General features: G+C 34.9%; 1 protein-coding gene across 1 annotated transcript in view; it reads right to left on the bottom strand.

Moving 5' to 3' along the window:
* Window positions 1-12,500, bottom strand: part of Sh (Potassium voltage-gated channel protein Shaker) — a 627,168-nt gene that overhangs the window by 406,652 nt on the left and 208,016 nt on the right. The window lies entirely within an intron of this gene.

The following is a 12,500-nucleotide window of genomic DNA, read 5'->3' on the forward strand; positions in this document are numbered from 1 at the left end:
AGCGTCTGTTGAATAGCTCTTAATTACGTAAAAAGTTCTACTTAGCGTTTGTTGAATAGCTCTTAATTATATGTAAAAAGTTCTACTTAGCGTCTGTTGAATAGCTCTTAATTATATGTAAAAAGTTCTACTTAGCGTCCGTTGAATAGCTCTTAATTATATGTAAAAAGTTCTACTTAGCGTCTATTGAATAGCTCTTAATTATGTAAAAAGTTCTACTTAGCGTCTGTTGAATAGCTCTTAATTACGTAAAAAGTTCTACTTAGCGTTTGTTGAATAGCTCTTAATTATATGTAAAAAGTTCTACTTAGCGTCTGTTGAATAGCTCTTCATTATATGTAAAAACTTCTACTTAGCGTCCGTTGAATAGCTCTTAATTATATGTAAAAAGTTCTACTTAGCGTCCGTTGAATAGCTCTTAATTATATGTAAAAAGTTCTACTTAGCGTCTATTGAATAGCTCTTAATTATGTAAAAAGTTCTACTTAGCGTCTGTTGAATAGCTCTTAATTACGTAAAAAGTTCTACTTAGCGTTTGTTGAATAGCTCTTAATTATATGTAAAAAGTTCTACTTAGCGTTTGTTGAATAGCTCTTAATTATATGTAAAAAGTTCTACTTAGCGTCCGTTGAATAGCTCTTAATTATGTAAAAAGTTCTACTTAGCGTTTGTTGAATAGCTCTTAATTATGTAAAAAGTTCTACTTAGCGTCTGTTGAATAGCTCTTAATTATGTAAAAAATTCTACTATTGAACACATGAATACTGTGCAATGAAGTATTGTTGAAATTATTCTTAAGTTAAATTAAATTAAGTTTGTGCATATAAAATTCTTATAAGCATGTGAAAAATTTAATATTTGAAATATCCTTCCAGTTAAAATGGATTAAGTCCACGTCCTTGAGATCTGCAGTCTCCTGTACGTACGTGGCAATGTTGTCGCCGTCCCCTGGAATGCCGCTGATCTTATCAACAATATCTACTGGGATGTCACGTTACACGCCTCCATGTTCATACTCACCTGCAAACAGAGAAACAAAACAATCGCTTAGAACCAGCCACAGCAACTATGCAAACATGCACTAATGGTACGCGCACCTTCGCTCGCCATTGTTATGTCGTGCGCAGGGAGGAAGAGACTCCTAGTTTTATGATCTGTCACGAGAGAAATTCAGGTGAAGAGAATATCTGCCAAACATAATCTATCTCAGTACTGCACAATTCGGAGTTGGATTGAACGTCGTTTGTTTCCGCGTAACTATGGAAACCGAAAGAAATTAGTGCGTTTAATCTCAACATATTTCCTCGTTTATAAACATCTAACCGATATACTGCATAATGTTAATTTTTATTTAGCAATGCATATCAGTAGATATGTAGAAACATGCATAAAACACATAAATAATAGACGTACATTCACAAAGACCGGTATATATACACATACATAAAGAATAGGCATTCACACGCCCCTATATACATACACACACACATACACACATAAGACATTTAAATGCATTGTTTAATTTCATTTCTTGAACTCGTCCTTAGCAATAAAAATATTCGACATAGATGGTTATAATAATAATAATAATAATAATAATAATAATGCTTACTTATTTACTGGCTTTTAAGGAACCCGGAGGTTCATTGCCACCCTCACATAAGCCCGCCATTGGTCCCTATCCTGAGCAAGATTAATCCAGTCTCTATCATCATATCCCACCTCCCTCAAATCCATTTTAATATTATCTTCCCATCTACGTCTCGGCCTCCCCAAAGGTCTTTTTCCCTCTAGATTCGCCCATACTTGCTACATGCCCTGCCCATCTCAAACGTCTGGATTTAATGTTCCTAATTATGTCAGGTGAAGAATACAATGCGTGCAGTTCTGTGTTGTGTAACTTTCTCCATTCTCCTGTAACTTCATCCCTCTTAGCAACAAATATTTTCCTAAGCACCTTATTCTCAAAAACACTTAACCTATGTTCGTCTCTCAAAGTGAGAGTCCAAGTTTCACAACCATACAGAACAACCGGTAGTATAACTGTTTTATAAATTCTAACTTTCAGATTTTTGGACAGCAGACTGGATGATAAGAGCTTCTCAACCGAATAATAACACGCATTTCCCATATTTATTCTGCGTTTAATTTCCTCCCGAGTGTCATTTATATTTGCTACTGTTGCTCCAAGGTATTTGAATTTTTCCACCTCTTCGAAGGATAAATCTCCAATTTTTATATTTCCATTTCGTACAATATTCTGGTCACGAGACATAATCATATACTTTGTCTTTTCGGGATTTACTTCCAAACCGATCGCTCTACTTGCTTCAAGTAAAATTTCCGTGTTTTCCCTAATCGTTAGTGTATTTTCTCCTAACATATTCACGTCATCCGCATAGACAAGAAGCTGATGTAACCCGTTCAATTCCAAACCCTGCCTGTTATCCTGAACTTTCCTAATGGCATATTCTAGAGCGAAGTTAAAAAGTAAAGGTGATAGTGCATCTCCCTGCTTTAGCCCGCAGTGAATTGGAAAAGCATCAGATAGAAACTGACCTATACGGACTCTGCTGTATGTTTCACTGAGACACATTTTAATTAATCGAACTAGTTTCTTGGGAATACCAAATTCAATAAGAATATCATATAATACTTCCCTCTTAACCGAGTCATAAGCCTTTTTGAAATCTATGAGTAACTGATGTACTGTACCCTTATACTCCCATTTTTTCTCCATTATCTGTCGAATACAAAAAGTCTGATCAATAGTCGATCTATTACGCCGAAAACCGCACTGATGATCCCCAATAACTTCATCTACGTACGGAGTTAATCTTCTCAAAAGAATATTGGACAAAATTTTGTACGACGTCAACAAAAGTGATATTCCTCGAAAGTTACCACAGTTGGTTTTGTCCCCCTTTTTAAAAATAGGTACAATTATGGACTCCTTCCATTGTTCTGGTACAATTTCCTTTTCCCAAATAGCAAGTACAAGTTTATAAATTTCGCTATATAATGCACTCCCACCCTCTTGTATTAATTCTGCTGGAATTTGATCGATACCTGGAGACTTGTACTTTTTCAGATTTTCTATCGCAATTTCGACTTCTGAAGGCGTGGGTTCGGGTATAAATGGCTCAGCAGTTTGTATTTCAATTTCGTCCCGATCATTTCTATTTGGCCTATGTACATTTAGTAGTTGCGCAAAATAGTTTTTCCATCTGTTTAGGATTGATGGAGAGTCTGCAAGCTAATAATAATAATAATAATAATAATAATAATAATAATAATAATAATAATAATAATAATAATAATAATAACAATAATAATAATGCTTACTTATTGGCTTTTAAGGAACCTGGAGGTTCATTGCCGCTCTCACATAAGCCCGCCGTCGGTCCCTATCCTGAGCAAGATTAATCCAGTCTCTATCATCATATCCCACCTCCCTCAAATCCATTTTAATATTATCTTCCCATCTACGTCTCGGCCTCCCTAAAGGTCTTTTTCCCTCCGGCCTTCCAACTAACACTCTATATGCATTTCTAGATTCGTCCATACGTGCTACATTCCCTGCCCATCTCAAACGTCTGGATTTAATGTTCCTAATTATGTCAGGAGAAGAATACAATGCGTGCAGTTCTGTGTTGTGTAACTTTCTCCATTCTCCTGTAACTTCATCCCTCTTAGCCACAAATATTTTCCTAAGCACCTTATTCTCAAACACCATTAATCTCTGTTCCTCTCTCAAAGTGAGAGTCCAAGTTTCACAACCATACAGAACAACCGGTAATATAATTGTTTTACAAATTCTAACTTTCAGATTTTTTGACAGCAGACTGGATGATAAAAGCTTCTCAACCGAATAATAACAGGCATTTCCCATATTTATCCTGCGTTTAATTTCCTCCCGAGTGTCATTTATGTTTGTTACTGTTGCTCCAAGGTATCTGAATTTTTCCACCTCTTCAAAGGATAAATTTCGAATTTTTATATTTCCATTTCATACAATATTCTCGTCACGAGACATAATCATATACTTTGTCGATTAAAGGGAGTATAAACATTAATAGTTTTATTTTGTTAGTTCTTATGTAAGTTATATTAATAATATTTTGTAATTATTAGTTGGAATTTAATCAGAATGTCACTCTATTACACTGATTGTTCTGATTTATAATTTGTATATTATTATTATATTGTAAGGAGCACAACTTTATCGTTGCATGGAAGCCACAGTCGCAAGGTTCGAACTCCATTTAGGGCACGGATGTTAGTCTGTTGTCTCAAGTGGATAGCTAATAGAGGCATTAAGGTTGTATACATTATTGTCGTCACGAGACATAATCATATACTTTGTCGATTAAAGGGAGTATAAACATTAATAGTTTTATTTTGTTAGTTCTTATGTTAGTTATATTAATAATATTTTGTAATTATTAGTTGGAATTTAATCAGAATGTCACTCTATTACACTGATTGTTCTGATTTATAATTTGTATATTATTATTATATTGTAAGGAGCACAACTTTATCGTTGCATGGAAGCCACAGTCGCAAGGTTCGAACTCCATTTAGGGCACGGATGTTAGTCTGTTGTCTCAAGTGGATAGCTAATAGAGGCATTAGGTTGTATACATTATAAACAATGTAACCAATTACACAGAGGAGGACACCTGTCTTCACCTGACGCCTCTCTCAAAGTTATTGTTTTTATATTTATATTTGCTATATTACTATTTACTATCATATTCTTATAATTGAATAAACGAATGAAACGTGGAGCAGACATTCAATGCAAGTAATTACAAAGTCTGTTGAATCAAAACGATTTTAAAGTATGGAGAAAAATTACATTGTTTTGTGGCTTTTCAATTGTACGTATTTCATTGAAAACTTATTGTAACAGTAGCAGCTACTTCCAGTCAATTTACAAGGCTCGTGTTTATCAGTGAGACTGCATGAAATTTTGCAAGATAATCTTGTCGTGTAATAAGGACAGTATTAACATCAAACATCGCTGTACTCATAGATAAAGTGTTGACGACTAAGTAATAGAGAACAATGGAAAGAGCAAAGAAAGTTTCTTATCCTCTTGAATCCAGTAGGTGCCATACTTCATATATGATTATGATATAAGATGTATGTGAAGAGATCCGAAATATAGCATAATATACCTGTGTGTCCTAACTGTAACCTGCAGAAGTTTTTTAGCATTTTTCCTCATGTTTGTGACATTTTTCTTTTGAACTGTAGAATTATATTGACTGAAAGTTAGAATTTATAAAACAGTTAGCTATATTACCGGTTATTCTGTATGTTTGTGAAATTACACTCTCACTTTGACAGAGTAACAAAGGTTAAAGGTGTTTGAGAATAATGTGCTTAGGAAAATATTTCGGACTAAGAGGGATGAAGTTACAGGAGAATGGAGAAAGTTACACAACACAGAACTGCACGCATTGTATTCTTCACCTGACATAATTAGGAACATTAAATCCAGACGTCTGAGATGGGCAGGGCATGTAGCACGTATGGGCGAATCCAGAAATGCATATAGAGTGTTAGTTGGGAGGCCGGAGGGAAAAAGACCTTTGAGGAGGCGGAGACGTAGATGATAAGATAATATTAAAATGGATTTGAGGGAGGTGGGATATGATGGTAGAGACTGGATTAATCTTGCTCAGGATAGGGACCGATGGCGGGCTTATGTGAGGGCGGCAATGAACCTCCGGGTTCCTTAAAAGCCAGTAAGTAAGTAATTGTAAGTAAGTATTACAGTATATTAAAACTGTTTTGCAACTCGATCAAAACTCGATTAATCGATTAAATTCAAACACTTAATCGATTAAATATTTTGATCGATTAACAGCACTAATACAAATAAAACATAATAATATGCAAAAAATTATTTATCCGGGCAGTCTATTAAGAATAGTTTATAACAGCTGAAATTCGTCAGACCCTGTATTAAAAATCACTTCAACTGTGGTTTATTCTGCCTTCACATGTCGCCTGTCTGCTGACATAACGCCGCTGAATTTCATAACCCCGATAACAAATTTATTTGGCTAGACTATTTTATAGACAGCGCTGGTTGTCATCTTCCTAGAGGGAAGGGAATGGAAACAACATTGTAAATTATATCTGTCCCATTTGAGAATCCGATTATGTAAGGAATGGAGGGAGAGATAAAGAAGAAGATACAGAAATGGGGTTACTGCGGTGGAGCTGCCCAAACGGCCAGTGAAGTGTGAAGACTGAGTCTGGGATCAATAGGGGCGGATCGCGTCCCACTGCAGAATACCACGTTGCAGAACACTGCTCAAGTTTCAGTGTCGGGGCATAACTAATCTAAAGTATAATATAAACGCCCCTATTCTTTTTTGAGATGTTTCGTTCAAGGTATAGTAAAAACAACATATTAAGGTGAGGTAGATACAAAAGATCAAAGATAGTTGACACTTCAGTGCTACCAACCTTCAACCTAAAGCACTATTTCACAAAGTTGTATTATGTAATGTGATGAAAATAGTAACCTCACATAAAACGCTCTGTTTAAAGTAATAATAATTATATTTTCGAAATATACTTATATATATTTTATGCTCGACCATGCCGAAATGTAGTAATTATACACCTGGTAGCAGCCCTTTAATGGACCTCATTAAACTACACCTATTCATTAAAGTTCAGGTGTTCCCCCAATCAGAAAATACCATTGTAGCAATATGAAAGCGCAAGTATCGATTATTCTCGGATATGCAATCGAAAGACAACAATAAATCAATAAATCACCTATATTTGAAATAAAGTCCATTCTGTTACTATAATAATTAGCGTTAATTGTAAATAATATTCAAATAAATTCAATTTGTCATCTCGTTTTTCAATGTCTAATTCAATTTCCAGGTTATATCAAGATTAATGTTTATTTTACTCTCTAGATTATATCAAGGTCAATGTCGACATTTGTTTCTCGGAAAAAATCAATACTTTCGCGTCTGCGCACATCTCACAATTTACGAGGTATTGCACAAGGTCAGTTCCCCTCCTCAGTCAGATAAGAATAACATGAATACTTATAAATAATTTCAATTTAGAAATATGGTCGAGCATAAAAAGTCGTATGAAACTTGCCTATAATGGTAATTAAGACGGTCGTATGAAAATTATGAAACTCGCTTGCGCTCGTTTCATAAACATACTCGCGTCTTAATTACTACCATTATAGGCTCGTTGCATAATGTACTATTATTAAAAGTATTGATTTTAAACAAAAATTTTACAATGTACCTACAGTTTATAACTAATATTTAGAGACAACTAAAGGATATGGTACTGGTGCTAAATGACAGCTGTGAGCAGTATGGCCATCGAAAAAAATAAAGAAGGTAAACGTGCGAATTCTAAATGAGGCAGTAGAGCAAGTGGACAGCTTCAAATACTTGGGGTGTACTATAAGCAGTAACATGAGCTGCTGCCAGGAAGTCAAAAGGAGGATAGCAATGGCAAAGGAAGCTTTTAATAGAAAAGGACCATTTGCGGAGCTCTTTAAAATGAACTAAGGAAGAGACTAGTGAAGTGCTTTGTGTGGAGTGTGGCATTGTATGGAGCAGAAACATGGACATTACGACGAAGTGAAGAGAAGCGAATAGAAACATTTGAAATGTGGATATGGAAAAGAATGGAGCGTGTGAAATGGACAAAAGAATAATATATGAAGTTGTGTTGGAAAGAGTGGGTGAAGAAAGAACGATGCTGAAACTGATCAGAAAGAGGAAAAGGAATTGGCTGGGTCACTGGTTGAGAAGAAACTGCCTTCTGAAAGATGCACTGGAAGGAATGGTGAACGGGAGAAGAGTTCGGGGCAGAAGAAGATACCAGATGATAGACGACATTAAGATATATAGATCATATGAGGAGACTAAGAGGAAGGCAGACAATAGGAAAGATTGGAGAATGCTGGGTTTGCAGTGAAAGACCTGCGCTTAAGCAGAAAATTATTAATGAAATGAATGAATATACATAGAAACACAAGAAAAGTCATAAGAACACAAAACAATAAAATGTCAAAAGGCATTATCACAACACGTGGGATAAGACAAGCATGCGAGTTATTGGTTAGTTATTTATGAAAAAGTTGTAGAAGATTAGAAAAATACAAATCCTGGTGATATTAAAATTTCCACGAATAAAATGTCTTTTCAAAATCCGTCAGCAGTTCGACATGTTAAATTCAATAGAAAAAACGAAGACAATGAGAATGGTAAGCAATGAGTCAATAGGAGTTAAAGCTGTAAAAGAAGATAAAATAATAGAAGAGGCTGGAACATCAAAGTCGTTTTCTCTCTTATATAAATTTATGCAATTCAACAGAATTTGATACTAAAATGTCCAGAAATAATGTCATCTCCACATTACTGTATACACAGATCAACAAATTTATTTCAAATGATTTTGAATATAATCTGTAGGAAGGAGCTCCCTTCATTAAATTGCTATGAATTCTACAATTTTATAGCTATGAGGCTAAATTATTTTCTGTATAGTTACTACTTGAAGCAAGTAGAGAGATAGGTTTGGAAGTAAATCCCGAAAAGACAGAGTATATGATTATGTCTCGTGACCAGAATATTGTACGAAATGGAAATATAAATAATTGGAAATTTATCTTTTGAAGAGGTGGAAAAATTCAAATACCTGGGAGGAACAGTAACAAATATAAATGATACTCAGGAGGAAATTAAACACAGAATAAATATGGGAAATGCCTGTTATTATTCGGTTGAGAAGCTTTTATCATCCAGTCTGCTGTCGAAAAATCTTAAAGTTAGAATTTATAAAACAGTTATATTACCGGTTGTTCTTCATGGTTATGAAACTTGGACTCTCACTTTAAGAGAGGAACATAGGTTAAGGGTGTTTGAGAATAAGGTGCTTAGGAAAATATTTGGGGCTAAGAGGGATGAAGTTACAGGGGAATGGAGAAAGTTACACAACGCAGAGCTGCACGCATTGCATTATTCACCCGACATAATTAGGAACATTAAATCCAGACTGCTGAGATGGGCAGGGCATGTAGCACGTATGGGCGAATCCAGAAATGCATATAGACTGTTAGTTGCAAGGCCGAAGGGAAAAAGAGCTTTGGGTAGGTCGAGACGTAGATGGAAAGATTTATATTAAAATGGATTTGAGGGAGGTGGGATACGATGATAGAGACTGGATTAATCTTGCTCAGGATAGGGACCGATGGCGGGCTTATGTGAGGGTGGAAATGAACCTCCGGGTTCCTTAAAAGTCAGTAAGTAAGTAATAGAGGTGAAATTGTAAAATGCTGATTGAAATTTCGGGAGTGTTACGTGAAAACCTGTACCTAACAAAATTTGTATCTCCAAAATTAATTAGAACTGCCGGGATCTGAACGTAGGTCTCTGTCATGTAACGTCGACACTCTGTCTGCTGGGTTTTAATACCGCGTATTTAATTTCATTACATTAGGAACGATTTTACACGTAACTGTTCAATGCGTGTACAGAAGGTATAAAATGAAACGCTTAAGAAAATGGTTACTTACAGTTGGCCATCATGAATACGTAAAATATTACGCAAGAACCCGGTCAATTCGGCCGTCATGAGGCCTGATATGAATTAAGCTTGTATAATATATTAAAACAGACTCTAATCAAACAGTTGAACGTAGAAAATGAGTGTATGACAACAGAACAATTGCATCAATTAGGCTTGGATATCTCCCTGGTAACCAATGAAACATGTGAACGTGAAACACGATTTCGTTTGTGAATATAAGAGCTGCAAGAAACGTACAGGATGTGACTTAATATATGAGACTTTTTTAAGTATGAGGTAAACATGTAAAAATAGCACAATTAGTTCATAGTCATGTCAGATTCATCGTTGTGTCACACATATGGCCAACTTTGTGCAGCATTAGCCTACTTCTGTTGCGTACTTACAGTAATGTATAGCGCGAAGTCTGGCGGATAAACTATGAGTCAGGTGACATGTGTAAGAATAGCCTTTTCTGTTTCGTATTTTTGTCGTAATAACTTTTCTAATTGACCACGTGATGCAGAAAATTTTCCGCACAAAACCAATCCGCGGAAAGTCTAAAATTCCACATTCAGTATTCCCAACCTAACACACATAACAATTTCCCTCTTCTTACCGCTTAAGTGACATATTGATTTTACTGCTTTAGGCTTTTAACATATTATTTTTAGAGACGTTCAATAAAGTAATAATTATAAATTGGAAACTTACCACTGCAATTTTACCTAAATTGCACTGTTAATTATTGTTTTTAAATATTTGCAAAAATTAAGTAAACTCTATATAACTCCACTATAGTTACTGCATTCGTGATGCAAGTAACATTAAGGAAGCCGTGAAAAAATCAACAAGATTCCAGACTCATCATAGACTGGGGGAAAAAAGAAGACAGACATATATCACGGCCTGCTGGAGTATAGTAAACACAGAAAACATTTTAAAGCAACAATGTTGAAGATAGATATGTTTGTTTTGCAAATTTGCCGTCATTGAACACAAACCAAGATGTAGATTTCATTGCAACTAATTAGAAATTCCTCTTTCAGGTATGTAATAAACGATCTTCGCACAAAATAATGTACGATACACGAGCGGTATGTTTTCTTTCAATTCTCGGAAATTAAAAAAGCTCAACTACGTTTTGCTTTTTCAAACTTTTCCTCGAACATGAAAACTTCAACATACCGCTCTTGTAACGCATATTACTATTGTGCCATGTCACATCGCAAATTGTGCAGCACATTCTTTTTTTTTCGTGGAAGTCATAATCACTGACACATCCTATCTCCAAATACTCCAATCCTGGTTAATTCCAAAATTCAATAAAGATTCAAAGGCCTTCAAGAATGCACAAAATAGTCATTTTGAACAAGTTGGTAACAAAACGAAGTCTAGCACAACTTTGTAAGAGAGAATTTTATTTGTCGAAAGAGTTGAAATCTTCTTTGAAGTAAGCCGCACGTACTGTAGAGTATTATTTTACACCCTGTATATAATTGTGGTAAAGAAACAGATGAACGTATGAAATAGTTATGTCTACAAACAATTGTAATAAAATAGTTTTATATCAGCTGCGAGGGAATTTAAAACGACTATTTCGTTTACATGACGTCATTCCATTTTCGACCAATGAAGTGTAGTGAAATTTTGAATTCCAACCAATCACAGTCACACTTTGCGATAATTTCTGCAGCTAGATTTATCGCCATCAATTTATCGCATGGTCGTTCTTTTGTTTAGTCGTTGTCGCCAACTGTTTCCCCGTAAATTGATGATCATGAATACATTAAGATGCAACTACACGGTTAAACTTTTCTTTCAACTTTAAAGCAATGAATGCAAGATTCATATTTAATATTAATTAATATATTTACTCAGTGAAGACGACGTTCAAAACGACGCACCATGTAGACACAAAATCTTCATGCATCTTAATTGAACGCACCTTTTAAACTTGATTCTTTCAATATTCTTCCCAGATTGCACGCATACGCGATTGGAATATTGAACTGTGTAGATGCAGCTTTAGTTCCGTTACACACTACAGCGAGAATGCGTTTGTCGAGCTATAAAAAATGCTTTCCTGTAGCACGAGTAACGATCGAAATAAGGCACAGCTGACATTGGTCCTGCTCCCACAGGTAACTTGTAGCCTATAAAATTTGTATTTTGTGAATGAAATTAAACAATTAATAGAAAGTGAGATATTCAAATTTATGGAACATTATCGCATATTAAACCCAAATACCTTGTACAGTAATATATATAAGGTCTTTGATCAAAGTGCCTTCCGTAAGGCGTAATAAAATTCGTGTTTTAATTATCTATACAGAGACAACAATTCTTCATTTAATTAATGTATTAATCAGGTTATTTGTAATTATACTATAAAATGTTTAAATTAAATTATGATTTCAGCAGATAATGTTATAATAACAAAATGAACAATTGTTATGAAGGAGTGTCATTTTCTTCAGCTACAATGGACATGGAATTAGAGGATGAAGATGTAGATGTGGAAGTAGGATTTTGCACTTTATTTAGTACAATGGATTCATGTTCATCGATTTTCGTGGAAGCAGTTGGTGACACTGACTAAACAAAAAAACGACCATGCGATAGATTGATAGTGATAAATCGAGCTACAAAAATTAAAATTATCGCGATGTATGACTGTGATTGGTTAGAATTCAAAATTGCATTACACTTCATTGGCCGCAATGGCATGACGCCATGTAAACAAAATAGCCTACAAGAGTTCACTCATGCATTTTTCAGGCTGAAACGCTCATAAATCGTAGCCTAAACTGAATTCATGAACGTTGGAGGGATTTTTTTTGTGAGGAATAAGACCAAGGTAAATATAAATTCATTAAAGAGCAGACGAATATAAAATCATAGCAATGGCAACCAAGATA

The sequence above is a fragment of the Periplaneta americana genome, chromosome 7, assembly GCF_040183065.1.
Source record: "Periplaneta americana isolate PAMFEO1 chromosome 7, P.americana_PAMFEO1_priV1, whole genome shotgun sequence".
Lineage (NCBI taxonomy): Eukaryota > Metazoa > Arthropoda > Insecta > Blattodea > Blattidae > Periplaneta > Periplaneta americana.